Raw genomic sequence first — 27,904 nt, forward strand, 5'->3', positions numbered from 1 at the left:
TATAAGAGTGTACAGATTCCTTGCCCCTGAAGAAGTCTTCAGATGAAAACTGTGTGAGAATAGCTGGCCCCGGTTAGAGCTTGAATGGGCTTGGACTTTTGCCATGAATATCATCCATGGATCCGTCTGAGAAGAGAAAGAGATAACATTTAACAACATTACCATTAAATTGGAATAATTACTTACCAGTCTTGATGTCTTCCCCGGAGCTTCTTTCCCTGGCACATATGATAGAAATTTAAAAAGACATTTTTCTGTTTGAAATATTGTTAAGGAATGAGCAGCCAGGGGACAATATATTTGATGCGGCCATTAACTTTTTTTGTATAGTAAGAATGTTATTTATTGTAATTTATTAATGAGTGTAATTTATTTATGTGTAATATTTAATAATTAGTACTTATTCTTGTGATAAATAGAGGATTGTTCCTGGGTACTAAGAGCACTTCTCGATATGCACAAATGCACTAAGTCACTTTAAGAGTAAAAGAATATTAACTCTTTACATAGAGTTTATTATTATTGTTTTTCTCCTGATTGGTGTGTATCTATTTGGATGGGAATATATCAGGAGTGCCTTCTGTTTTTCACTTCCAATCTTCTGGTACCTTGCCTGATCTCCAAGAATTCTCAAAAATAATGGACAGAGGCTCAGAAATTACATCTGTGAGTTCTTTTAGTACCCTTGGGTGCTAATCATCTGGCCCTGAGGAATTAGGTCCAGTTAAAGAAACTAGGTGTTTACATACTATCTCTATGCTGATCCTAGGCTGTAACTCCCTTCCCCCATTGTCTAGCAGAGCCATAGTGAGCCAATTTGCCTATATTGGTTTAAGTTTTTAAAATCTTACAGGCCCAGTTTGGCCTGACACTCCAGGAGTGGAATGTGCAGCTCAGTAATTAATTGCACCTGGAGCTGGTGTCCTTGAGACACAAGGGAGTTTTGGCTCTGCACGTACGCCTTCTCAGCCTAGCAACACTGATTACAAGGTGCCTCTGATTGGCTGGCAATCTTAGAAAAGGATGGCTCCTCGCTGTTCAAAAAACACGTGACTACGCCACACACACTCACTGAGATGTTGGTGAACTATTCCATGCTATGTTAGCATGTGAGAGACTTTGCTCCTGGTCAGGCCTGAGATGACTACCTGCCTGGCATGGTTTATGGATTTGTGAGTATGAGCTTCAAGCCTTTTCATAAACGCAAGTTAGTGAGCTTATGTTTTTAGTCAGTTAGCCAGGGCTTTTTTTCAGCGGGAACACGGTGGAATGGAGTTCCGGAACCTCTTGAAAATGGTCACATGGCTGGTGACCCCACCCCCTGATCTCCAGACAGAGGAGAGTTTAGATTGCCCTCTGCAGCACTGAGCGGCGCGGAGGGCAATCTAAACTCCCCTCTGTCTGGAGATCAGGGGGCGGGGACACCAGCCATATGACCATTTTCTCTGAGGGCAACCCACTGAGTTCCACCACCTCTTTCCCCAGAAAAAAAGCCCTGCAGTTAGCTACAGTAAAGATTAGGCTAGCTGTTTGTTTTTTTTTATGCCTCTTGTTTGTGCCTTAAAGGGAGTGGTTCCTGCCATCTGCATACACTCCTCCAAGTTAATAAAACATCTGTTTGTATAAGTCTTGTGTCTGAGTGCTTGACCATTCGTGTGCAAAATCCTCCAGACTGAGAACCCAAGCAAATAAGGGTGTTCAACCTTCTCCAGGAGCTGCCAGATCTTGAGGGCTGTGGTAACACTTGGAACTGTAGCTGAACTGGGGGGGGGGGGGGTGAGCAGTTCTGCCCTCTCTTCATCACCTGTTACAATTTCACTTCCCTGTCCCTGCAATGGGCATACCACGTCCTTGCTCTTTTTCTTACTTTGAACATAAGCAAAGAACACTTTTTGGTTGTTTTTAGCATCTCTTGTTAGCTTAAGCTCATACTGAGATTTAACTTTTCTAACACTCTCCCTACAAGCACTGGTTATTTGTTTATATTCATCTTTGGTTATAAGGCCCTCATTTCATTTCCTAAACGAGTCTTTTTTATTTCTCAGTTCATTAGAAAGCTGTTTATTTATTTATTTATTTTATTCGATTTATACCCCGCCCTCCCCACAGATGGGCTCACCACCACGGCTTCTTTAAGCTCCTCTCATTTTTCCTTCTTATAAGAATTGTTTGTGATTGTGCTTTCAATATTCGCTTTTAAGAAACTCTCACCCCTCTTGAACTCCCTTCTCCTGAACTTTTTCTGACCATCTGATTCTACCCAGCATAGCTTTCAGTTTGTTAAAATTTGCTTTCCTGAAGTCCAACCTATGTGTCTGACTAGGTACAGCTTTTCTCTTCCCCAAGACTGTAAATTCCAAAATGACATGGTCACTGCTACCCAGGGTGCCCACTACTTTCACCTCGTCAACCAACTCTTCCCCGTTGGTGAGAATCAAGTCCAAGATAGCAGAACCCCTTGTTTCTCTCTCTACTTTCTGAAAAATGAAGTTGTCAGCAAGACAAGTCAAGAATATATTTGACCTTTCATTTTTAGCAGAGTTAGACTTCCAACAGATATCCAGGTAATTGAAATCTCCCATGACCACTGTGTCCCTTCTCTTTGTGAACTTTGTAATTTGTTTTAGGAGTTTCTCATCCAAGTCTTCCGTTTTGCGTGGTGGTCTATAGCAGACCCCCACCATAGTATCACTATTATTTCTTACTCCTTTTATTTTTACCCAGAGACTCTCAGCTGAATTTCCATACTCAGATATATCTATTTCCTCACAAATATATACATCTGAGAGATCTCTGTCGTTTGGTGCTACACCTCTGACACTGAGAGATCTCTGTCTTTTGGTGCTACACCTCTGAAGATGCCAGCCACAGCTGCTGGCGAAACGTCAGGAACTACTATGCCAGGACCACGGCAATACAGCCCGGAAAACCCACAACAACCAATATATACATCCTTTACATATAATATTACTCCTCCCCCTTCCTTACTTGTCTATGTCTTTTGAACAAGTTGTACCCATCAGTCCTAGTATTCCAATTGTGAGTGTCATTCCTTCAGTAATGCCTATTATGTCATAGTCCCCTTCCTGTATTAGAACTTCAAGTTCCTCTGCTTGTTTCCCATACTCTGTGCATTAGAGACATCGGAAGCCATGAATTATATGCCCTAAGGTTTTTGCTTCTGTGCTTACCTGTGAGTTAATGTTTCCTAGCATATGTTCCACTCCCTGCTGGCCTTCAGTGTTCCCTTCTCCAGTTATAGGCTTTGCATTTTTGTCTCTCTCCCCCATAGGATTTAGTTTAAAGCCCTCCTTCACACGTTTGCAAGGCTCTTACCAAACACATTTTTCCCTACCTTTGTGAGGTGCAAGCCATCTCTCGATAGAAGAGCTTCATCTTGAAAGGGTAAGCCATGGTCCAAAAACCCAAACTGCTCCTGATGACGCCATCTACGTAGCCAATCATTTATTTGCAGTATTCTTCTTTCCCTTCCTAAACCACGGCCTATGACAGGAAGAACTGATGAAAACACAAACCTGTGCCCTCAGGTCCTTAACCTTTTTACCTAGAGCCACATAGTCTCTTTTAATGCATTCTGGACTGTGCCAGGCAATATCATTTGTTCCCACATACATCAAGAGGAAGGAATAATAATCTGTGGGTTTGATAAGTCTTCCTACCCTTTCTGCACATCCTGGATGCGTGCACCTGGTAGACAGCATACCTCTCAAGACAACAAGTCTGGTTGACACACTTTACCCTCTACCCCCTCTCTGTGGGGAGTCCCCAACTATGCCTTCTACCCTGAGGAATGGAAGCTTGAGTCTTCTCATCCGCAGGAGCCTGAGAAATTTATTTCAAGGTTTGAGGAGTCTGGGGGAGTAGCTCTTGATCCAGTGGTCCAGAATCAATATCTGAGGGGAGATCCTGGAACTGATTGCTTAGCATCAGAGGCTCAGAATGTCTCCTGATTATACTGCTCCTCCATGTGCCCACCTCTTGTATTGGGTGCTCCTCCAAGTCCTGAGATACCTTTCCCTCTTCCTCTTCATGTTACCCTCTGAAAAGTGCTTCATGTGTTCTGTCCATGTAGTCTTCACCTTCCCTTATCAAATTGAGTGTGGACAAGCATGCCTCAAGTCCCTGTATCTTCTTCTCCAGTAGGGCTAGCAACTTACACTTGCTGCAAGTGTAGTTGCTGTTACCCTGATGTAAGAATACAAACATGCCACACACTGTACATCAGACCCACCCAGACTAATTCCCATCCAGAAAAGCTGTTCCACGTAATAGTGATTCCCTCCAGGTGGCCAGAACCCACCACACCGATGGGTTGGCTCACAGGGAAGTCTTCCTCTAGTGGACCCATGGGGAAAGAGGTTGCACTTCCCCTTGTGGGGGAATAGGCACCAAACAGCTATGGGATTCCTCAGGAACACACCAGGGTTGTACTCAAGGCTGGTTCAGCAACAAGAACCCACCTCACTGACAGACTGGAATGGACACCTTCCTCACCTTGGGGGAAGGTGATTCCTTCTGGGGCCATGTGCTCCAGTTGCGGAGGCAGCTGCCTGGGTGAGGTATGTGTTGACGGCAGCTGGCCCCTCCTCATGGGCCCGTTGACTGCCTCCCTTCCTTACCTTGTGGGCCATAGGCTCCTGATACTCACAGGGTATCTCCTTAATTTTCTCCTGGGTAAGGCACACAGTCTCTGGCATCATTGGGGAGTGGAGCCCTCACTTCACATCCCACACATGCTGCTTGCAGTCTCCTGCCGGAAAACACATTTGCCCCACTTTCCACTGAATGTATAGCTCATGGTCCTGATTAGTTATTTTAGCCCAGCATTCCCTCAATTCTCTTTCCTCTCAGGGGGATTTATCCTCCAAGATAGGCTTCTGTTTGCCTTCAAACTCTTGCGTTACTTGGAAGGGGGATGTTCCAATATAGCTGTGAATACTGTTGTTATAGCAGTACTCTGTGTATGACAACTAGTCTACTCAATCATCTTGCTGATGGTTAATGTAGCACCTAAGGAACTGTTCCAAGATCTGATCAATACATTCTGACTGTCCATCAGTTTCTGGGAGGAGCTAAGCCCTTGCTCAATTCCAGTTACTTTCAGGAGCTCCTGCCAAAACCAACCAGTTACTTTCAGGAGCTCCTGCCAAAACCAACCTGGTTTCCTTCTTTGATCGAGTGACCAGCTTACTGGATCGGGGGAACTCTGTTGACATGATTTATCTGGATTTCAGTAAAGCTTTTGATAAGGTCCCCCGTGACATTCTGATGGGCAAACTGGAAGACTGTGGACTGGACTATAGGACAGTTCGGTGGTTAGGGAACTGGTTGGAGGACCGCGCTCAAAGAGTGGTGGTCAACGGCATTTCATCAGATTGGAGGGAGGTGTCCAGTGGGGTGCTGCAGGGCTCAGTTTTGGGCCTGGTACTTTTCAATATTTTTATCAATGATCTGGATGAAGGAGTGGAAGGGCTGCTCATTAAATTTGCTGATGATACCAAATTGGGAGGGGTAGCAAACACCCAAGAAGATAGAATTAAAATTCAACAAGACCCGAATACTCTGGAGAAGTGACCAAAACAGCACAAAAGGGAGAGGTTCCGAGATTGCACAACACTGTAATCTAAAAAGCCCTCAAGAACCTACTTATCACACTACCAGGTGTGTTGCATTAACAATGTACAATCCAACTAATACACAAAATAGCAATATATTTGTAGTATGCAATTATACACCAGTGAATCACCATTCATGTACAATATACACTCATAATCATTTTCATATAGTCCTCAATCTGTTTTACAAGAAAACCAAATCACAGGTGTTAGAGCTCAGTCCATGTATGATAAATATTCGTTGGAATGCAATTCTTCACTCTCAATATTAATGAGCCCACAAAACCCGAGGATGGTTCCAAGCTTTATGGCTACATGCACAAGTCGAATGCCTGGGATACTCCCACTATTCCGGGGTTCTCTCACTGTTGGCAACCAAATGGCTGCAGGTGGCTGGAGTCACTCCCCAATTGTCAGAGCACTCCAAGCATTTCCAAGCTTTATGTAGCCATAAAGCTTGGAAACATCCTCGAGTTTTGTGGGCTTGTTAATATTGAGAGTGAAGAATTGCATTCCAACGAATATTTATCATACATGGACTGAGCTCTAACACCTGTGATTTGGTTTTCTTGTAAAACAGATTGAGGACTATGTGAAAATGATTATGAGTGTATATTGTATATGAATGGTGATTCACTGGTGTATAATTGCATACTACAAATATATTGCTATTTTGTGTATTAGTTGGATTGTATATTGTTAATGCAAGTGTGATAAGTAGGTTCTTGAGGGCTTTTTAGATTACTCTGGAGAAGTGGGCAGCTGTGAATAGGATGCAATTCAACAAAGACAAGTGCACAGTATTACATCTGGGCCACAAAAATGGGAAGCACAAATACTAGATGGGGCATACACTTCTGGGCAGTAGTATATGTGAAAGGGATCTTGGGGTAAGAGTGAACTGTAAACTAAATATGAGCAGTCAGTGTGATGTGGTGGCAAAAAAGGCTAATTCAATCTTGGGTTGTATCAAAGGGGCCATAGCGTCGAAATCGCAGGAGGTCATAGCCCCTCTCTATACTGCCTTGTTCAGGCCACACCTGGAGTATTGTGTGCAGTTCTGGAGGCCTCACTTCAAAAAGGATGTGGACAAAATCGAGAGGGTGCAGAGGAGAGTGACAAGAATGATCAGGGGTTTGGAGACTGAGCCCTACGAGGGAAGGCTGAGGGCCTTGGGAATGTTTAGTTTGGAGAAGAGGAGGTTGAGGGGGGACATGATTGCTCTCTTTAAATATTTGAAAGGCTGTCATTTGGAGGAGAGCAAGGAGCTGTTCCAGTTGGCAGCAGAGGGTAGGACACGAAGCAATGGGCTTAAATTACATGCACAAAGGTATTAGGAAAAACTTTTTCACGGTCAGAGTAGTTCAAAAGTGGAATCAGCTGCCTAAGGAGGTGGTGAGCTCCCCCTCACTAGCAGTTTTCAAGAAGAGGCTAGATGAATACTTGTCAGAGATGCTTTAGGCTGATCCTGCATTGGGCAGGGGGTTGGACTAGATGGTCTGTATGGCCCCTTCCAACTCTATGATTCTATGAAATTGGCAACAAATTGACTTCCTCTATCCAAGATCACCTTATCAGGGAAATAGTGCAGTCGCATGACATTTTGCATAAACAGGGTAGCCAGCTTCTTTGCTGTGGGCAGCTTATAACATGGAACAAAATGGGCTTGCTTTGAAAATAAATCCACCACCACCAGGATCACAGTCTTCCCCTTGCTGGGGGGAAGGTCAGTAATAAAGTCCATAGAAATCATTGACCAGGGTCTGAAAGGGGTTTCTAGTGGTTGCAATAGTCCCAGAGAACCCACCTCCCCGCCAGTTTTTCCCCATTAAGCTAAATGGGGAGGTCATCACGTATTGAGATATGCTTCTTCATCCCTGGCTACCAAAATTGTCTCTGAACTAAATTTAAGGTCTTGACGAAGCTGAAATGACCAGCCAGTTCTCATCATGACATTTTCTTAGCACTTCCCCATGAAGGCTTTCCGGTATGTATAGTTTGCCATTCCTGTACCAGCAACCATCCTTCTCTTCCATGAGAGGATTTGGAGAGCCTGCCCCCTTCTTTTCTCAGCTTCCCTTTGATGTTTTCTAACCGGGGGTTAAGTGGGGTTAACAGGAACTTTGTATGCCTGCTGTCATGTCACTACAGCCCCTCCCAGCTGTGCTGGTGTGAACATAGGGTCTACAATCTCCTCCCATTAGCTGTCATCTTGTGGGAGGTGGGACAAAGTGTCTGCTAGGACACTTTAATGTCCTGGGGAGGTGTTTGAGCATAAATTGAAACTTTGAAAAGAACGCCCACCGGAGCTGTTTCGCGCCCAACCATTGGGGTGTCCTGAGGGTCTGTCCAAACCTCAAACAGTACCTTTGCCCCTTCAAGCCAGTGTCTCCAAGTTGACAGGGCTAACTTCATGGCTGCTGCTTCTTTGTCCCACACAGGCCAGTGTTTATCTGTTTCTGAAAACTTGCGGGATTCATAAGCACAGGGGTGAAGCCTCCTGTCTTCCCGCTCTTGCAATATCACTCCCTCCATTGCAGTATCACTGGCATCCACCTGCATAATGAATTTCTGTTTTCATTGGGGTGACACAGGATGGGTACTGATGTAAACAGAGTTTTTAACTTGTCAAATGCTTCCTGACACTCAGTAGACCAGGCCAGTTTAGCACTTGGTTTCTCTCCATCTGGCCCCTTTCCTTTAGTCTTTAGTAGATCAGTTAATGGCAGTGCAGTCTGAGCAAAATTCTTTATGAATGGTCTATAAAAGTGTGCAAAGCCCAGGAACGATTGAAACTGCCATTTTGTTGTAAGGGCTTCCCACCCCAACACATCCTGCACCTTGGCTGAGTCCATCCCCAATCCCTTTGGGGAGACCCGATATCCTAGAAAGTCCAGCTCCTCTTTATGGAACTCACATTTGGACAATTTAGCATACAGTTTATTCGCATAAAGAGTGTTCAACACTTTTCTGACCAGTTTCACATGCTCTTCATAGCTATCCGTGTAGATCAAAACATCATCAAGATAAGCTACCACCACTTTGTATAGGAACTTGATCTCAGTATCTCCTTAATTTCCTCCCTGGTAAGGCACACAGTCTCTGGCATCATTGGGGGGTGGGACCCCCACTTTGCATCCCACACATGCTGCTTGCAGTCTCCCACTGGGAAACACATTTGCCCCACTTTCCACTGGATGTACAGCTCATGGTCCTGGAGCCAGTGCACTCCTAGCACCGCTGGGAACTTGGTGGTTCGACTCACTATGAAAGTCTTTTCCTCCCAGTGACTTCCCATCCCTAGCGGGGTTAACTCAGTCTCATGAGTGGGAGGGGCTCCCTTCATGAGGATCCCATCCATCAATTCAAACTGGAGCGGCTCCAGTAACAGAACTAAATCCAACCCCAATCCTGTTACGAATGAAGAGGCTAACAAGTCTCTGCTGCATCCCAAGTCAATTAAGGCTCGGACCCTAATATGAGTCCCCCTCTTTGGGTTCACTAATGTAATCGGGATGAAAAACAAAATCCCTTGTGGTCTCACCATCATTGGTGCCTTTCCTTTTCGGACCTGTGGCTCAGCACCCTTCACTGCAGGCCTTCTTTGTTTCCTGCCAGCTGGCCTTCTTCTCCTTCACAGCTGGTTTGGATGCCAGCTTTAGGCCGCATGAGATCCTCCTCCTCTCCAGCCATGGCTGCCTTCTTGTGGGGATGGGATGCAGTGCCTCCAGGCTTCGGGAAGCTCCCCGAACCACATTTGGTTTTCTGTTCTCTCTCTGTCCGGGGCAATCCACTGCAACGGGGCCAGTGGCCCACACCTTAGACACAATTGACGTTGTAGTCTCCTCTCTCAGTTGAAGTAGCAGGCTCTCGGGTCTGCGGTTTCTCTCTCCACTGATACTCCACCATTTCTCCCTGTGGTAGTCGGAGCAGTTTTACTACCTGCTCCTGATTTTCAATCACACAGGCTAATTGAATCCACCCAAGCAGGGTGGTCTCCCGCTTATGAGACTCAGTTAACCCCACTAGGGATGAGTAGTCACTGGGAGGAAAGGACTTTCATAGTGAGTCCAACCACCAAGTTCCAAGTGGTGCTAAGAATGCGATGGCTCCAGGACTATGAGCTGTACATCCAGTGGAAAGTACACTCCTTCTGCTAGTTTATTGAAAGCTGCAGAAGGAGGAGAGGAGAATGATGTAAACTTCTTTGAGTAACATTGCGGAGAAAGGTGAGATATAAATGAAGTAATTAAATAATAAATACAGCTAAAGTTGGGGAAGGGCAGATAAAAGTTAGGTTGGTGGGTAGGAAGGAGTCAAGGAAGCAGAGAAGAATGAAGATATGGGTGTTACCAGGAAGAGGGAAAGAAGAAATAGCACTGGGAAGGTGATACAGTGAAAATTGGGTGCCTCCGACAATTCCTTGCAGATTCCTCACTGTGCAACTGAGCCTGGCCTGTTGATGGTCACTGTGAAACAGCATAGTTTTTCTAGGGAGAAGTTGTGAGTGGGGGGAGGAGGAGAAACTGAAGATCAAGGAGAAGTAACAGGAGGTACGCTGGTGGGTGGTAAGGAGAGAAGGAAGCATTGAAGGGGGAGAGGCTATGGGGCTTGAAGAGAAGGGAAAGAGGAAATAATGGGGAATGGGAAATGAGCCCACCCTGTAAGTTCTTGCAGGTTCCTGCTTATTGATTAGGAATTTCCTAGTTATGACAAAAGTTTAAGTCATACGCACAAGATATGTTAAATGGGATGGCAGTATGGCAGGAGGTATTAAAATTCAACTTTTTAAATTCAGTTATGACTTAAATTTCTGAATTTCCATGTACTTTTGCCAGTTTCTTATGAACAAAGAGCTGATATTCTTAGATGACTCCTGCTAAAGGTTATAAAGAAAGGTATAATAGTGACATTTGGTCCAATCAGCAGTATAATGAGGCTAAGGAAAGGGATAAAGAATAATCTGAAGGATCAAGCTGGTAGCTGGGGATTGACAATTAAAAATCTCATTGTATTAAAATGGATTAAATATCTAAGGAGTTGTAAGAAGACCTGTCACCAAACGCAGCTATAGTTTTGCCTGAAGCATGCTATCTGATGAAGGAATACAATTACCCAGAAACTGTTTTAACAATTGTCAGGTGTATAACAATCTTATTGAAAAATATTTCAGATGTATCCTGGGAAAATCATTTTTGTAATATTTTAAAGGAATTTCTGATTCTGGTGTTGGGGGTAGGCGAATCTGCCTGTCCACTTCCTCCAGGCTGGGTGGCTGCATCTTGGAGTGAGGAGTTACAGTACTCTACTCCTTCTGCTGCTGATAATTCTATGCTGCCAGATGAGTATACTTCTCTCTCTCTCTCTTTTTTTATAAAGTTTTCATTGGATGGGTTAACACATATTCATTATACATCTTTTCAAATATTCCCCATTATCTTAATACATGCATCCCACCCCTTCCCCCTCCCCCTTTTCTATATTGACTCCCAACAGCACTATAACCCCTTTGTATTGTCGAAGGCTTTCACGGCCAGAGAACGATGGTTGTTGTGGGTTTTCCGGGCTGTATTGCCGTGGTCTTGGCATTGTAGTTTCTGACGTTTCGCCAGCAGCTGTGGCTGGCATCTTCAGAGGTGTAGCACCAAAAGACAGAGATCTCTCAGTGTCACAGTGTGGAAAAGATGTTGGCAGGTCATTTGTGGGGTGATTTCTGTGACTGACTGTGATTTCTTTATTACAATTTACTGCCCATTTTACCATTTGAATTTTAACTGCCTCTGTAAACTTTGCCTAAGTTCATCTTTCCCATTGTTGCAAACATAAAGTCCCAATTTAAGTTGTCTAAGGCCTTGTCTGCATCCACAAAGAAAAAGCCAACTTCTTTATCCGGGTGCTTATCATAATATTCTATGGCACTGAGAACCACTCTCAAATTGTCTCTTATTTTTGTGTTGGGCAAAAATCCAGGCTGCTCTTCTCCTACAAAATCCACTAACCAATTTTTAAGTCTTTCTGCTAGGATTCTTGCAAGTATTTTATAGTCATTATTTATTAAGGATATTGGTCTATAATTTTTAACATCTGTTAATTCTTGTGTCTCCTTTGGTATCAGTGAGATATTTGCTTCATTCCATGTATCTGGTAGACCTTTTCCTTTCAATATTTCATTCATTACTTTTTGCAGTGTTTGCACCAAGTCTTTTTTCATTATTTTATAAAATCTTGCTGATATTCCATCTGGGCCTGGAGCTTTCCCCAGCTTAGTTGCTTCTATGGTTTTTATAATTTCTTCTTCTGTTACTTGAATATTTAATTTCTCTTTCATTTTGGCTGAGATCATTGGTAAGTTTGCTTTTTGTAAATAACTATCTATATTCTTTAAGTCTATTGTCCTTTTTTGAAATAACTTGGCATAATATTTATAAAATACTCTATTGATTGATTGTTTTCCCATTAGTTCTTTACCATCCACTATTATTTTGCTGATTAATTTTTTCTCTCTCTTCTCTTTCAGTTGCCAGGCTAGGTATTTCCCTGGCTTATTTGCTCCTTTGAAGGATTTCTGCTGCAGTGTCCTCAAATTCCACTCTAACTTTGTTTTCAAGTGCCCTTAACTGCTCGTGTAGCATCTTAATTTCTTGAGTTATTGTCCCCCCCCCCCGGTTTTTTCTTCAATTCTTGCTCCTTTTTAGAAATTTTCTCTTGTATTTCTTGAAATTTTTCCTTTTTCTTTTTCCTTTCTCTGCTGTTCAACATAATCAATATGCCTCTCATCACTGCTTTACATGCATCCTAAACCATATGAATTGGTACTTCTTGATCTATATTGTATTGAAAAAAATATTTCGTTTCTCTTTGTATAAATTCCACATTTTCTTGATTTTGAAGATCTTCATTCATTCTCCATCTTAATTTCTTATGTCCTGTCACCACTTTCCACAACATTGGTTTATGATCTGAACTCACTTTTGGCATCATCTCTATTTTCTTTGTCAAAAAGGCCAACTCTTTAGTTGTCCAAATCATGTCAATTCTTGAAAAAGACTGGTGTCTTGTCGAGTAAAATGTATAATCTTTACTCTTTGGGTTCCAGCTTCTCCATATGTTTTCTAATTTTTCCTTTCTTACCAATTCAAAAAACGATTTCGGTAACTTCCCTGATTTTTGCTTGGCTAATTGTAATTTTCTGTCTAATTGCAAGTCAACAACTCCATTAAAATCTCCAGCCATTAAAATTTGGTCATATGAGTATTGATCCAGATTTTGTATTATCTCCTTGTAGAACTCATCTTTGGCTCCATTAGGTGCATATATTCCCAAAATCAAAGTCTTCTTTGAGTTCAAATTAATTTCTACTGCCAGATATCTTCCATTTGTATCCTTAAAAATTAATTTAGGTTCCAATTCTTTCTTTACATAGATCACTACTCCTCTTTTCTTCTGTTTTGCAGAAGAAGAAGAATTATTTTTATAATCCTGCTCCTTAATATGCGTTTCCTTCAGGCATATTATGTTACAATTTTGTTTCTTTAGCCAATGAAATATAGCTCTACATTTTTCCAGTGAATTTAGTCCATTAACATTCCGTGATATTAATTTGTACTCCATGTTCCTATTTTCTCTCTGTTTTGGGAAAGTCCTTCTCATTCTCCAACAAAAACAAATCCATTTCATGTCTTGATTTAGTAGTGATTCTCAAGGTTTGAAATTGAAAACTCAGTCCCTCAGGTAGTCTCCATCTGTATCTTATACTCTTGTCTCTCAATTTTTGTGTTAATTCTCTGTACTTCTTCCTTTCTTGCAATATCCTCCTGGGCAGCTCCTTCATAATTCTGACTCTGCTTCCATCCAGTGACAAGGGGTTTTCAAAATGCCTTTTCATAATTTCTTCTTTCATTCTTTTAGTTATCAGTTGGATGATAATATCTCTTGGTAGATACTTCTGTTGTGCATAGCTTGAGTTGACCCTGTACGCTAGATCCAAATTTACTGTAATTTCCTCTGGTTGTTTATTTAGAAATTCTGCCAAAATTTCTGTCATTTGTTCTTGCACACTCCACGTAGTACTCTCTGGCACGCCCCTAAATCTCAGCTGTTTTTCTGTTATTTTGCATTCCATCACTGCCACCCGTTCCTGTAGAACTTGATTCTCTGCTTTTAAGCTAGAGGTCAGATCAGTAGTTTTTTGCTCCATTTCCTGAACAGTCTTGTTTGTTGTTTGTAGCTCTCTTTTAACTTCTTCTATCTTTTTTGACAGCTCTGTTACTTCTGTTTTTATTAAATCCTTTATATCTTTAACCAGACTTTCTTGCATTTTCTGTATAGTTTGGCCCAGTTCTTTATTGCCATCTAAAACTTTTTTCCAATGTTTCAATTGCCATTTCTATGGCTGCCTGCCACTCTTTATCTGCTTTTTTCATCACACCTGGGCTAGCTTTCCTACCACCCCAGGTGTCTGCTCTCTTCCTTTGCTCCATTTTTTATGTTTCCCCTTTATTTTCTTTAATCCAAATCGCTTTTATACTTCATTTTAAAGTTTGTTTTGATTTGACCTCAACAAAGATGTCGGGCGCAGTTTTTCTATGGTAAAACCGTCTGTTTTTCCCTTACTTAAAATGGCGTGCTTCCACTTCCTTCTGACCTTTCGTTAGCTTGTCTCGCGATGCTTTCCTTTGTTTTCCTTCCGGGGCTTCTCTGTTTCCTTTCTTCCTTTTTCCTGCTTTTGTTGAGCCTCTCTAGGCAGGGTCACTCACTGTTCTTAATGCTCTCTGTTTTCTCGCGGTATTTGTTCCCGCTCTTCTCATTCCTCCTCCCCTTTTCCTGCCGATTATCTCCACCAAAACTGCAGGTATGCATAAACAAAAATTACTTTCTCTTCTTTAACACTTTTAAACTTTTCAATTTCAGTTTTTTTGCTCAAAATGCTTTACTCCTTACTTCTTCTATTAGCTCAGTCCACTGTAGTCTCTTTAAATTAGGTCTCTCTTCTAAAATCCAGTGCAAAAATAAGATAATGATCTTTACCTTCCATTTGTCTCTTTGGGTTGTTCGTGCTGTTTCTTCTGTTTAAAGTTGGTCAAATCTGTTACTGAAGCTTGGTTTCTGAAGATCTTATGCCAAATAAATGACTCAAAAGAGCACTGCAGAGATTTTAACTCACCCTTCTCTGAGGGGATCTCAAGGTGGTGGGGGAAATCCTTTATTCAGAACCCCCCCTGCCACTGAAATCACTCACTCTCAGGGTCACGTGGTGTTCTTGCCCCTCTTCTCCCTGTAGAGGGTGGCAGCAGGTTATATAAGCACCTTGCTTGCCAAAACAGTAGCCCTTGATAGCCCAGCTCTCCGGACCACGTCAGATCTCCATTATCCAAACCGGAAGTTTTTCAGATGAGTATACTTCTCAACTGATATTCGAGCCCATATGAAGAGCATATGGCACTTTATTCGGGCCTCATAGGGTTCTCTCACCTCTTGTGAGAGTTCCCTCCTTCACAAAAGGTTTGCAGCCTGATGCTGCCCCACCTTCCCCCATGGCTGCTACTCAGCCGAGGAAGGTAGCATCATCTTTGTCACCTTTGTCACCATCATGGCAAATGGAATGGATGCCAGCTTTGCCCCCCCCCCAGCAGTTGCCTGTCCAGGGTGCATAAGTCTCTGCTCCTGGACTTCCAGCTTTAAACCACAGAATTTCTCATCTTGAGCCTTAGCCTTTCGTTACTGTTAAAGAAAGAAGAAGACTTAGTGAATGGATTCCTATCAATAAAGATGGTTAGTGATGAGTGACTATATTATGATTTGACATTTTTCTTATGCTTCAGACTTTCTTCCCTGATCAGTTGTGTTTATCCTACTTCATTACACTTCATGTGTCTGTATCCCATGAGAGTATAGGATTTCTGACTTATCTAATCGGCCATCAGTTCCAGTACCTTACACAGGGAATCACACCTGGAATATTTATGATTCATTTGTTTTATTGTGACATGACTTGCCTTTCCCCCAAACTTTTCTGCTGAAGACTCTTACATTTTGTCCAGTTCAAAGTACCCAGTGGCCACTGACAAAACATGTGCATGTACATAGAAGCCTAGGAACATTTTTACTCTAGTACAAGTATTCATGTACTAGAGACTTTTACTTCACATCCATTTGTGTGTGTGTGTGTGATTCTGAAAGGAAAAAAATGTAAACATCAGGATCAAAAGGCCATGAAATGTAGGTAGTACAAAGTGAGATGTAGTTAGGTAAAATTCAAATGGAAGAAAGTATAGAAAACATTAACAATAGCAGTAATTGGTGATTGTGCAATTTCCATAGTTTTGCTCAGCTAGTTGAGACCTGTAATGACTGAGGAATTCCAAGATCTTGCTAATACCTCAGGAGATGGTATCAAACTGATGAGATTTAATTCAGCAGAAGTCTCTCCTTGAAATTTGTTCACAATCTGTGCACACACACACACACACACACACCAACAAATTCTATGTTCAACAATTAACAACAAATGTCACACTCTCATCTATGTCTCACACTGTAGTGAATGCATGTACATCCTGCTTGTGCCTGCATGTATTTGTTTGTAAGAAAGACCCAGCAGTTGTGTCTGAGGCCCGTCCCGGGGGCCTCACCACTGCCATGCCCCCCTGCCCCCACAGCAACCCCCGCACGCACCCCACTGCTCATCTAGAGGGCGACGCTGGGCCAGGCGAGGAGGACGTGCAGCCGGCCCGGCGGGGCAGCCCATGCGATGGCCCGCCGCTTCCCGGAGAGCCTGCGGCCGCGGCCGCCACCCCACCACCGGCCGAGAGCCCGGGTGGGTGGCCGTTCGCCGGCGTGTTGCCCTGGCGGTCCCGGCGGCGGCGGCCGCCGCCACAGCAGCAGCGCAGCCCAGGCAGTGGAGAGGCCAGGAGCAGGTGGGGCTGGGCTGCGCCGGGCAGGCAGACGCTGGCTCAAGTGCTCTCTGCCCGCCAGGGCCCGACCCAGCGGCTGCAACTGGGAGGAGGGGAAGGAGCCAACCAGGCTCAGCCTGGCCCTCGGGCGAGGGCAGATTGGGCAGAGCACGAGCAGGAGAGGCTCGGCCCGCTGCCCGTCACAGAGAGGGAGGGCAATCGGGCCTGGGAGGCGGGAAGAACCCTCGGCACCCACCAATGGGCTAGGGCTGGGTGGGGCTGGCAGGCATGGCCACACCTGGCCCAGGTGGTGGGGATGGCCTTGGGTGGGGGAGCATAGGAGAGGGGGTGGGGCTGAAGGGAGCCAGAGGGTATATAAGGGCACTCCCCTGGCAGGCTGAGGAGGAGGAGAGAAGTCAGGCTGTCCTGAAGCTAAGGTGCAGCCTGCTGGGTGGAGCCAAGTGCTGTCCGGGATACCTGGTACAGACAGGGGCCGCCCTATCTGAGGTCGCCAGGGGAGGGGAGCATGCTTGCCCTGCCCCCCACCAAGCCTACCCGCCACCCCAGGACGGACCCGCTGAGGCCGCCCTGCTCCAACCCGCCGTTGCCGTCACCAGGGGGCGCCTCTGGACCTGACATTGTGGTGGAGAATGCAGGCACGGATCCCGCTGTGAGGCGCCTGCGACCGCACCTCCCAACCCCACCCGGCTGGATGAGAGCCAGCGCCTATTTTCGCCCCGCGACCTTCCACTTGCCTCCCCGGCCACAGAGTCCAGTTTATACGATGGAAGCCACCCCAACAATGGACCAGGCTGCTGCAGGAGCCGCCGGCAGTGCCGGACAACCCACAACTCCGCCCACCTCGGACCTCGGCCAACTGGGCCAGTGGATGGCTGAACAGCAGGTGCGGCTCCTGCGGGACATGGATGTGCAACAGCAGGAGACCCAGGCCGCTCTTCTCCAAGGCCTGGCCCAGGCCCTGGGCGCGGGGCCAGCCGGGATCCCCCCCAGGGCCCAGACGGGGCGCGCCCTTCCAACTGATGAAATTGGGAGACAGTGATGAGATCGATGCCTACTTGGAGGTGTTCGAGCGCACCGCTGAGGCAGCCCAGTGGCCAAGGGACCAATGGGCATTCATCCTGGGGCCCTACCTATCAGGGGAGGCTCAGGCAGCCTTGAAGGCTCTACCGAAGGAGGAGAGCGCCAACTACCAGACCCTAAAGGCCGCCATCCTCGATTGCTACAAGGTGACCCCAGATTCTTACCAGCAGCGATTCCGGGCTATCACATACAAGAAGATCGAGCGGCCCCAGACCCTGGTCAACGCCCTCCAGGACTCCGCCTACCGCTGGCTGAGGCCCGCAACGGACAGGGAGAAGAAAATCATGGATCAGGTGATCCTAGAGCAGCTGCTCACTATCCTTCCCCCGAAGGCCCGGCAATGGGTCGCATACAGCCACCTGGAAAGCCTTAAAGAGGCCACCGCCCTCTTGGAGAACTTCGCCACTGCGGCTGACCCGCGGGAGGCCGCCCGAGACCCCGGGACAAGCCTACGGGTCGCCGGACCCCTGCCCAAGCCACAGGAGGCCCCGCGCCCAGGGCATGCCAGGGCAGAGAACCGCGACGGATTGGGCACGCGGCCAGGGCCAGCCCTGTTGCCTCCCCCAGGGCCCCACCGGGAGGGGGCCTGGAACCACCCGGCGCCGGCTGCAGCCCCAGAGGCCGGCCCGAGGGGGACTCGAGACCCAGAGGTCCGCGGCCCCTGTTTTAAGTGCGGCCAGCGGGGGCACTTCGTCCAGGACTGCCCCCTTATGGAGTGCGATGCTGATTGGGAGGAGTCATACCCGGCGACGTCCCGACCTCCGCAGCCGCCTCCGCTGTTGATAATGGTTGAAGTGGCCGGCCGCCGCCTCTCCGCCTTCCTGGACAGCGGCAGCTCGGTCTCGATGGTCCGCACCCGCCTGCTCCCTCCGGGCCTCCCCGTCCTACGATCGACGTCGGTGGCCTGCCTCCACGGACACTCAGAGACCTACCTGGTGGTAAAGGTCCCCCTGACGTGCCGTGGCCGAACCTGGGAGGTGGAACTCGCCTGCGTCCCGGCCCGACCGTACCCGATCTTGCTGGGGCGTGACACCCCGAACTTCCACCAACACCTGCGGGATGCCCGGGGTGCTGACAAGGGGCTGCCGGCTGAGACCTCCACCGGCGGTGGCTCTCTCCAGCCTAGGCCCGGTCCCGCACCCCTGGACTGGACCACGGACCCAGAATTCGTCGCCCGCCAGGCAGATGACCCCTCGCTCGAGGGCCTTCAGGATACGGTGGCGGTGAGTGATGGGGTGGTGAGGGATGCAAGGCGGGCGGGCCGAAAACCCCGGGTCATCCAAGAAGAGGGTGTGTGGTTCCGCATCACGATGATGAGGGGTAAGGAGGCACGACAGCTCCTGGTTCCACGGAGCTACCGGCAGACCATCTTAGCCCACGCACACGACCACAGCTGGGCTGGTCACCAGGGCCCCAACAACACCTTATCCCGGGTCTTGACACACTTCTTCTGGCCGTCCATGTCCCAGGATGTGAAAGACTACTGCCGGACCTGCGACATGTGCCAACGGACCTCCAATCGCCCTCCACCCCGGTCCCCTTTGGCCCCCCTGCCAGTGATCCACACCCCTTTCGAGAGGGTGGCCATGGACTTCATTGGACCCTTGCCGCGGACCGCCTGAGGGTGCCGATTTCTGTTCGTTTTGGTGGACTACGCCACCCGGTACCCGGAGGTGGTGCCCCTGCACACCATGCAAGCCCCCGGGGTGACCAGAGCCCTAGTCCAGTTCTTCGCCTAGGTGGGCATCCCGCGAGAGTTGATCTCGGATTGCAGCACCCCGTTCACGGCCGCCGTCACCCAACAGCTGTGCCACACTATGGGGGTGCGACAGATCTTTACAACGATATACCACCCACAGACCAACGGTTTGGTCGAACGCTTTAACCAAACGCTCAAGCAGATGTTGCGGCGGCTGGCCCACGAACGCCTGACCCAGTGGGACCTTTTTATTGACCCCCTGCTGTTTGCGGTCCGCAAGTCTCCCAAGGCATCGACCGGCTTCACCCCCTTTGAATTGCTGTATGGGAGCAACCCCTGGGGGATCCTGGGGGTGATGGAAGGACAACAGGCCACTGCGCAACCCCAGCCGGGGCAGCCCGCACCAGAGTATGTCTGGGATCTTCGGGAATGGCTCGAGATGGCTCGGACGCTGGCCAGCCAGAACCTGGAGAAGGCTCGCATGGCGCAGAAGGCCCGTTACGACCGCAGGACCCGGCTGAGGACTTTCCATGAGGGGGACCGGGTCCTGGTCAGCCGAAGGGTGTTCGGGCCACACCATCAGGATGACCCCTGGCAGGGGCCCTTCTCCATCAAGCAGGTGCTCGGGCCCCAGTCCTACAAGGTTCAGTGCAACCCTTCCCCCCGCCAAGTCAAATGCCTGCACGTGAACGACCTGAAGGGTTGGCAGGCCCGCCCGCCAGGAGAGTGCCAGCTGGCCGATGACCCCTTCGACCCCCCGGCCGGGGACCTCCCGTGGACGGACCGCCAGCCAGAGGAAACCGCCCCCGGGCTCGACGAGGCCCTGCAGCCCCAGCAACGACAGCAACTGCAAGACATGCTGGCCAGTCTGCCGGGCTGTTTTTCTACCTGACCGGGGCGCACAAAGCTAGCGGAGCACGCCATCCCCACGGCCCTGGGCCAGGTGGCCCGAGCGACCTGGAGGCCCCTCCCACGGAAGCAATGGGACGCGGTAGCCCGGGAGGTGGAGGAGATGCTGAGGCTAGGCGTGATCCAGCTGTCCCGCAGCGAGTGGCGGAGCCCCATCGTGCTGGTCCCAAAACCAGATGGCACCGTGCGCTTTTGCGTCGACTACCGGGAAGTGAACAAGGTCGCGAAATTCGACGCGTACCCCATGCCCCGGGCGGACGTCCTCATCGACCAACTTGGAGCGGCCCATTATCTCTCGGCCCTCAACCTGACCAAGGGCTATTGGCAGGTCTCGATGGCCCCTGGGGACTGGGAGAAGACGGCGTTCGCCACCCCGCAAGGCCTCTTCGAATTCCAGGTCATGCCTTTTGGCCTGCACGGCGCGGCAGCTACATTCCAACGGCTGATCGACCGGGCCCTCGCCCAGTGCCAATGGTTCGCCACGGCCTACATAGACGACATCCTCATCTACAGCACCGACTGGCCGTCCCACCTCCGCCACCTCAGACAGGTGCTACAAGCCCTCTGGGATGCCGGGCTGAAGGCCAACCCCACCAAGAGTCGCCTCGGCTTCCAGGAGTTGAAGTACCTCGGCTTCCTGGTCGGGCAGTGGCAACTACGGCCCCTCCTGGACAAGGTGGCCACGGTCGAGGCGTGCCCACAACTGAGGACTAAGAAGCAGCTGCGAGGGTTCCTCGGATTGGGGGGCTACTATAGCAAATTTATCGCCCGCTATGCCAGCCGAGCCAGCCCCCTGACCGATTGCCTCTGAAAGGCCCAGCCCAACCAGATACAGTGGACCCCGGAATGACAGGAAGCCTTTGCAGACCTCAAGGCGGCCCTATCTGGGTCCCCGGTGCTACACAACCCGGACTTCGAGCGTCCTTTCATACTCCAGATGGACACCTCGGACACCGGCCTGGGCGCAGTCCTTGCCCAGGAGCATGAGGGGCAGGAGCGTCCAATCCTTTTTATCAGCCGGAAACTCCAGACGGCCGAACGGAAGTATACCGTTGTCGAGAAAGAGGCCCTGGCTGTGAAGAGGGCCGTTGGGACCCTACAGTATTACTTCGTTAACAATCCCTTCACCCTCGTGACGGACCATGCCCCCCTTGTCTGGATGTCCCAGCTGAAGGACCACAACGCAAGGGTACTCAGATGGTACCTGTCCCTTCTCCCTTTCAGTTTCTCCATCCGACACTGACCCGGGAGATTGCATGCCAACGCCGACTTCCTGTCGCGGATGTTCGCCGGCGAAGAACACCCCAATGCAACGCAAAGAGGGGGGGTGTCCGAGGCCCGTCCTGGGGGCCTCAGACTTGCCGCTGCCATGCCCCCTGCCCCCACAGCAACCCCCGTACGCACCCCACCGCTCACCTGGAGGGCGACGCCAGGCCAGGCGAGGAGGACACGGAGCCGGCCCGGCGGGGCAGCCCACGCGACGGCCCGCCACTTCCCGGAGCGCCCGCTGCCGCGGCCGCCACCCCGCCACCGGCCGAGAGCCCGGGTGGGTGGCCGTTCGCCGGTGCGTTGCCCTGGCGGCCCCGGCAGTGGTGGCCACCACGGCGGCGGCAGCGCAGCCCAGGCAGTGGAGAGGCCAGGAGCAGGTGGGGCCGGGCTGCGCTGGGCGGGCAGATGCCGGCACAAGTGCTCTCCGCCCGCCGGGGCCCCACCCAGCAGCCACAACTGGGAGGAGGGGAAGGAGCCAACCAGGCTCAGCCCGGCCCTCGGGCGAGGGCAGACTGGGCAGAGAACGAGCAGGAGAGGCTCGGCCCGCCGCCCGTCACAGAGAGGGAGGTGAATCGGGCCTGGGAGGTGGGAAGAACCCTCAGTGCCCACCAATGGGCTAGGGCTGGGCGGGGCTGGCAGGCATGGCCACACCTGGCCCAGGTGGTGGGGATGGCCTTGGGTGGGGGAGCATGGGAGAGGGGGTGGGGCTGAAGGGAGCCAGAGGGTATATAAGGGCACTCCCCTGGCAGGCCGAGGAGAAGGAGAGAAGTCAGGCTGCCCTGAAGCTAAGGTGCAGCCGGCTGGGTGGAGCCAAGTGCTGTCCGGGATACCCGGTACAGACAGGGGCCGCCCTATCTGAGGTCGCCAGGGGAGGGGAGCACGATCGCCCCGCCACCCCCACCAAGCCTACCCGCCGCCCCAGGACGGACCCGCCAAGGCCGCCCCGCTCCGGCCCGCCGTCACCGTCACCAGGGGGCGCCTCTGGACCTGACAAGTTGTTCATTGTAAAAATGAAAACAGGGACCAATACCTGGATAAATGTGGGGTTAAATCACACATTCAGCTGTATGTAGGTTGAATGTATCATGAGAATCACTGATCCCACATATAAAAAAATTAAGTGTACAGTGTTCACAGATTGTTTGTGCATTCAGTGTAACTTGTGAACATGGCTGCTGTCAGACTAGGATCTGGGAGACCCACATTCAAATCCCCATGGAATTTCCATCTGCCATGGAAACTCACTGGGTGATCTTGGGCTAGCCACTCACTCTCATCCTAATCTAACTCAGGGAGTTGTTATGAGAATACAATGGAAAAGGGAAGAACAAGACTATCAGCAGCTTTGGATCCCCAGTGAGGAAAAAACTGAGGGATAAATGTCTAAACAAAGACATATATAACGAATAGTTTAACAATTATCAACACATTATATGTTAAAATATATGGTTGCCCAGTGAAGACCCCTATATGTGTCATAGGCTTGTTTGGTAATAAAACTTTGTTAGGCTTTAAGGGCCTTTGGGGATTTTTGCACCCTGGTCAAATGCAGCTGTCTTATTCCTTCTTCCCCCAGATCTATTCTGGACCTAGGCCTATGCCACCTAGAGGCGGGCACACCAGAGTTCAGGTGGTCCCTTGAGCTCTGCACTATGGAATCCTCATTGCAGCCTACCACCTCCTGACACATGAATGATGTCACTGCTCATCAAGACCTCATTATGTACAGTGACTGGACCACATCAAGGTGAGTCAGTCCAGCATATAGGCCACTTATCTGTGACCCAGTTATCTTTGGGTAAGATATTGCTCTTTATTCTAACAGAAATGAATGGTATAATTTCCTGTTGAGTTAGTGCTGAAGATACAAAATAGTTATGCTGTAATCAAGGAAATGGAAGCACAGATTCTCTAATAATATCATGTATGTACTAGACCAACAATGAACTTAAAACCTTTTTGAGGCATACCTCTTGCCAGGAATTAAATTATCTGATAAAGGAAAGCTAACTAGACACCTCAGGGTTTTTAAAGTGTATGCCTGTATCTGAATCAGGCCAGAGTCAACCAGAACAAGCAGTGCCAGGGCAGGCTTCTCACTGTGGCAGGCATCCAGTCCCACTTGCATCAACTTGCCCTTGCCATGGCCCAACTGGCATAATTCCTCTGGGCATGGACGGGGGGCATGAAATTCATGGGCAGGCTCCAGGGACTCCTGAGTCCTGAGTGAGCATGGACAGTCCCAGAGCAGCTAAGTGTGGGCATAGACAGGGTGGTAGTATAAAAAGTTGGACTTATTTGACATTTCCTGTTGTCTTTTTCTACCTATTGCTATGTTTGTGCACTTTGTCTTCAGTTATCGTTAAGAGTTTCCTCTTTTACAAACTTTGAGTGGTTTATGGTTCACTGAGGGCCTTGGGCATGGCCAGCCTGCCCTTAAGGTTCTTGGAGGCATCCATACCTATCTCTTCCCAGTCACCCCACTCCCGGGACTGAAGATGTAGCCTGGTATTTCACCATCCTTTAGCTACCCCACTATTTGCACCTTGTCCCTGACCCTCTTGCCCTTGCTTGCCAAGTGATGTTGGCACCAGAGTACAGGGTGGTATTTAACAGCCATCTGTATTGAATGGGGAACTTGGGGGTCATGGTGGATAGTTGGTCCAGATGGGTCCATCATCTGAGACCTAGTCCTACATTCCTACAGTCTAGTAAACACTTCTAAAAATTGTTTTACTGAATTGTATTAATATTTTATTAGATAGTTTTTATTTTATATAATCATAAAATATACACTGCAACAGTTTACATAAGAACAAACTAAATGAATACGCATACATAAACAATATACTATGCTATGTGGCCAAACAAATAAAACCCTTAAACCTGTGTGTTCTGATCATGCACAGACTATTACTATCTTCACCAGGTCAGACAGCTTGCCCCCTACCTTTCATCCTGTGACCTAGTGACAATGATCCATACAATGGTCACCTCCAGGTTAGATTACTGTAACTTGCTCTATGCTGCGCTGACCTTGGGCCTGCTCCAGAAGTTGCAGCTGGTCCAGAATGCAGCGACACATCTTTTGACCAGGACTCCATTTTGGTCACATGTGACACCTGTGCTGCGCCAACTGCACTGGCTCTCAGTGGAGTTCTGGATCAGCTTCAAGGTTTTGGTATTGACATTTAAAGCCCTTAGTGGACTAGGACCAACATACCTGCAGGACCACCTCTCTCCTTACATCCCCCAGAGAGCACTTTACTCAGCAGAAAAATACTTACTGGTAGTCCCTGGCCCCAAGGAGGTTCATCTTGCCTCAACCAGGGCCTGGGTCTTTTCGGCCCTGGCCCCGACCTGGTGGAACTGTCTGTCTGAAACAACTCAGGCTCAGCGGGATTTATTATCATTCTGCCGGGCCTGCAAGACAGAGATGTTCTGCCAGGCTTTTGTCGGTTGAGACAAGCAGGCCTCCTCTTTCGCCTCCCACTGGGGAGGGGGAGTACCCCCTCCTGGTCTCTGCCTTTTGCTACTGTTGCCATCTGCCACTCTGGACCCATGATGGTTATGCGTGGGACTGTACTATAAGAACTGCTGAAGGAGGGTTGTGGAACCACAACTACGTTGTTGCTGCTACCAGTTTTTGTTTATATTGTATATAATGTTATACATTATTAATTGTTCTTGTATATTGTATTGTTTTAATCCGTATATTATCTGCTCTGAGCCTGCTTTGTGGGGAGAGCAGACTACAAATCCAATAAATGAAATGAATGAAAAATACTAGACCGATGTGATGATGAGTGCAGCCAAATGTGCATTAACTATTAACTTTGTCCAATGCCTTTTCTCAGTTGTGATTCTAGAAGTTAGCTCATTATTAACAAATAGCTGATAACCTTGGATCATTCCAACTAAAGACCCTAAGGGAATTCTGATAGTATCATCAAATTAAAGGACTTTATTTGTACTCTAGAGGCCAGGAAAAATATCCTACATAATATTTTACTTTTACGGAAAAGGCAGTGCTAGAAAAGGTGCAAAAAGGGGGAAACCAAAATGAAGAAGACATCTGAATAACTTTCTTGTAAGGAAGGGATAAAGAATTTGGGGCTTTTCAGTTTTAAAAAGTGGTAAATCAGGGATGGGGGGGGGATATACAGTAGAAGCTTATAAAATTATCCATGTGGGGTGAGTGTATAGAGGACTTTTTCCTCTCTTTGAAATACTACCCATAAAATTGATGAACAGCACATTCCAAATAAAATAAATTACTTTTTCATAATATATCATGCAAGTAACTTGTGGAAGTCACTACTACAGGATATGATAATGACTAATAACATAGGTGGCTTTAAAGTAACATTAGACAAATTCATGGAGAAGAGATCCATCAATATTTACCAATTGTAGCTAAGTGAAACTTCCATGTTCAAAGGCAGTGTGCCAGTGAAAAGTGTTGGAGGGAGACACGGGAGAAGATCCAGCCTCTGGTCATGGGCCTTCCAAGGCAACTGGATGCCATAACAAACAGGATGCTGGACTAGATGGACTTTTGACCATATCAAGCAGGGCTCTTATGTAATTAAAAAGATAATTTTAGGGTATGATAGAAATGTCACAAGCCTGCAGTGTGTAGCAATTTTAAAATTGAGTACAGGAGATGTTATAGATATAATAATGATAGACTAGGCTTCCCACCTCCAGTTTGGGAAATTCTTGGATATAGGGGGTGTTGCCTGTGGGGAGGGATTTCACCTAGAATCTATGGTATACCATTGAATTTGCCCTCTGAAGTTGCCTGTTTTTCCAGGGCAACTATCTCTATAGTCGGGAGATCAGCTGAAATCCTGGGAGATCTCCAAACCTCAACTGGAGGTTGACAACTCCTAGATAGACTGTGCTGAGTAGAAAAAATAATTTCAGGAAACCAGAAGATTCTACATCTGATGCCTGTCCTGATCTTATACATGAAAGAGAAGGGAAGATAATTCTGCATATGCTCAATCTATCAATCTTGCCCATTTGATTTTATCTCTGGAATACAAGCTCTGATCTTTTCTAATGCGAAGTCTCGGGGGGGGGGCACAGGAGAAACTTGGAGAACCACTTGAGCTGTTGCAGTTAAGATGAAGATAAAGATAATATGAGGAAGTAACCAATTTCTACCAAGGCTGGAGTTCAATTTTACTTTTAGTCAAATTCTGTTTAACTGCTCTACTTTCATGGGAATATGCCAATCTGTGGCTTACTGAACCATGCCCATAACTTTATTCATTTATTTTATTTATTTTATTTAGACTTTTATTTCAACATCCTCACAGTGGGCTTAGGGATGATTACAACAAATTAAAAATACATCATATAATTTATATACCATAAAGCAGTAAAAACATTTTAAAACATCCAACATTGGATGTGTCTTGCACTAAGCCCTGTGTTTACCAGAGCTAAAGATATGCTACTTTGAAAAGACTGAACTTTGGAAAGTATGCTATCCTTTTAGCACAACTTTTTCATGTAGGCAAGACTTTACATATACCTTGCAGACTGAGCATTAGTTACATATGTAAAAGATTTCATGAGGGGATATGACTTCTTTGGTGGCTTAAGAAAGTTTGGTGACCATGATCTTATTACTGGCTTCACCCAAGCAGGATTTGCAGGATCTCTAGGAACAAGGAATCAGCAAGATCCCCTTTAACTCTGGTGGTGTGATTCTCCTCTTGCCATATTTTAACCCATTTCATTTATTCACACAGGGGCTGTGCAAGGGTTTTCGGCGCTTGCGGCCGGCCAGCCGGGCACCTCCCCCCCCACGCGTGCAAGCATGTGATGTCATCACAGGAGTGCCTGCACCACCGCCGGCCCGATAGCTGCGGCGGGTGGCTCTGACGGTGCGCAGGTGGCCTCCGAGCTCTCCCGCTTAGTTGCCTGTGCTGCCGCAGATGCCTGCCTGCGGTGGCTGTGCCCAGCCAGGGGCATGTGCTGGCCGCGGCAGCAGCATGGGGCAGGAGGGATAGGAGGTTGCAGCTCTGAGGCGCGTGCTCCCGCCCCCCGCGCCTCCTCCGGTGCTCCCTCCGGCACCCCGCGCCTGAGGCCACCGCCTACCTGGCCTCAATGGGTGCGCCGGCCCTGCATTCACACATAGAAAAAAGAAGCAGTGCAGGATAGTTTGAGATACATTCATACCTATTAAGTTGTACTTCCTTGAAAGAAGTCTGGAGCTACAGGATAATCTGTTTCAGCTGATCCAGTTTCACAAGTGATCCCACAATGGAGGATCTTAAATGATGAAGACAGATTGATTATTAAGGGGTTAGAATGTATAGCTGATTTGGATTGTCAGTTCCCACTTGATATCACAAATCTTCATGCTTTCCTTCATAAATGCA

The 27,904-nt window shown here is 48.0% G+C and overlaps 1 long non-coding RNA gene across 1 annotated transcript; it reads right to left on the bottom strand.

Annotated features, from left to right (window-relative positions):
* LOC129323688 (uncharacterized) lies at positions 1-27,904 on the bottom strand. The gene is made up of 3 exons (XR_008596467.1): positions 27,702-27,904; positions 3,356-3,504; positions 1-126 (listed from the first exon to the last, which is right to left on the bottom strand). It is a non-coding gene; the product is annotated as an uncharacterized LOC129323688 (long non-coding RNA).

This window comes from Eublepharis macularius, chromosome 2 (genome assembly GCF_028583425.1).
Source record: "Eublepharis macularius isolate TG4126 chromosome 2, MPM_Emac_v1.0, whole genome shotgun sequence".
NCBI classification, from domain to species: Eukaryota; Metazoa; Chordata; class Lepidosauria; order Squamata; family Eublepharidae; genus Eublepharis; species Eublepharis macularius.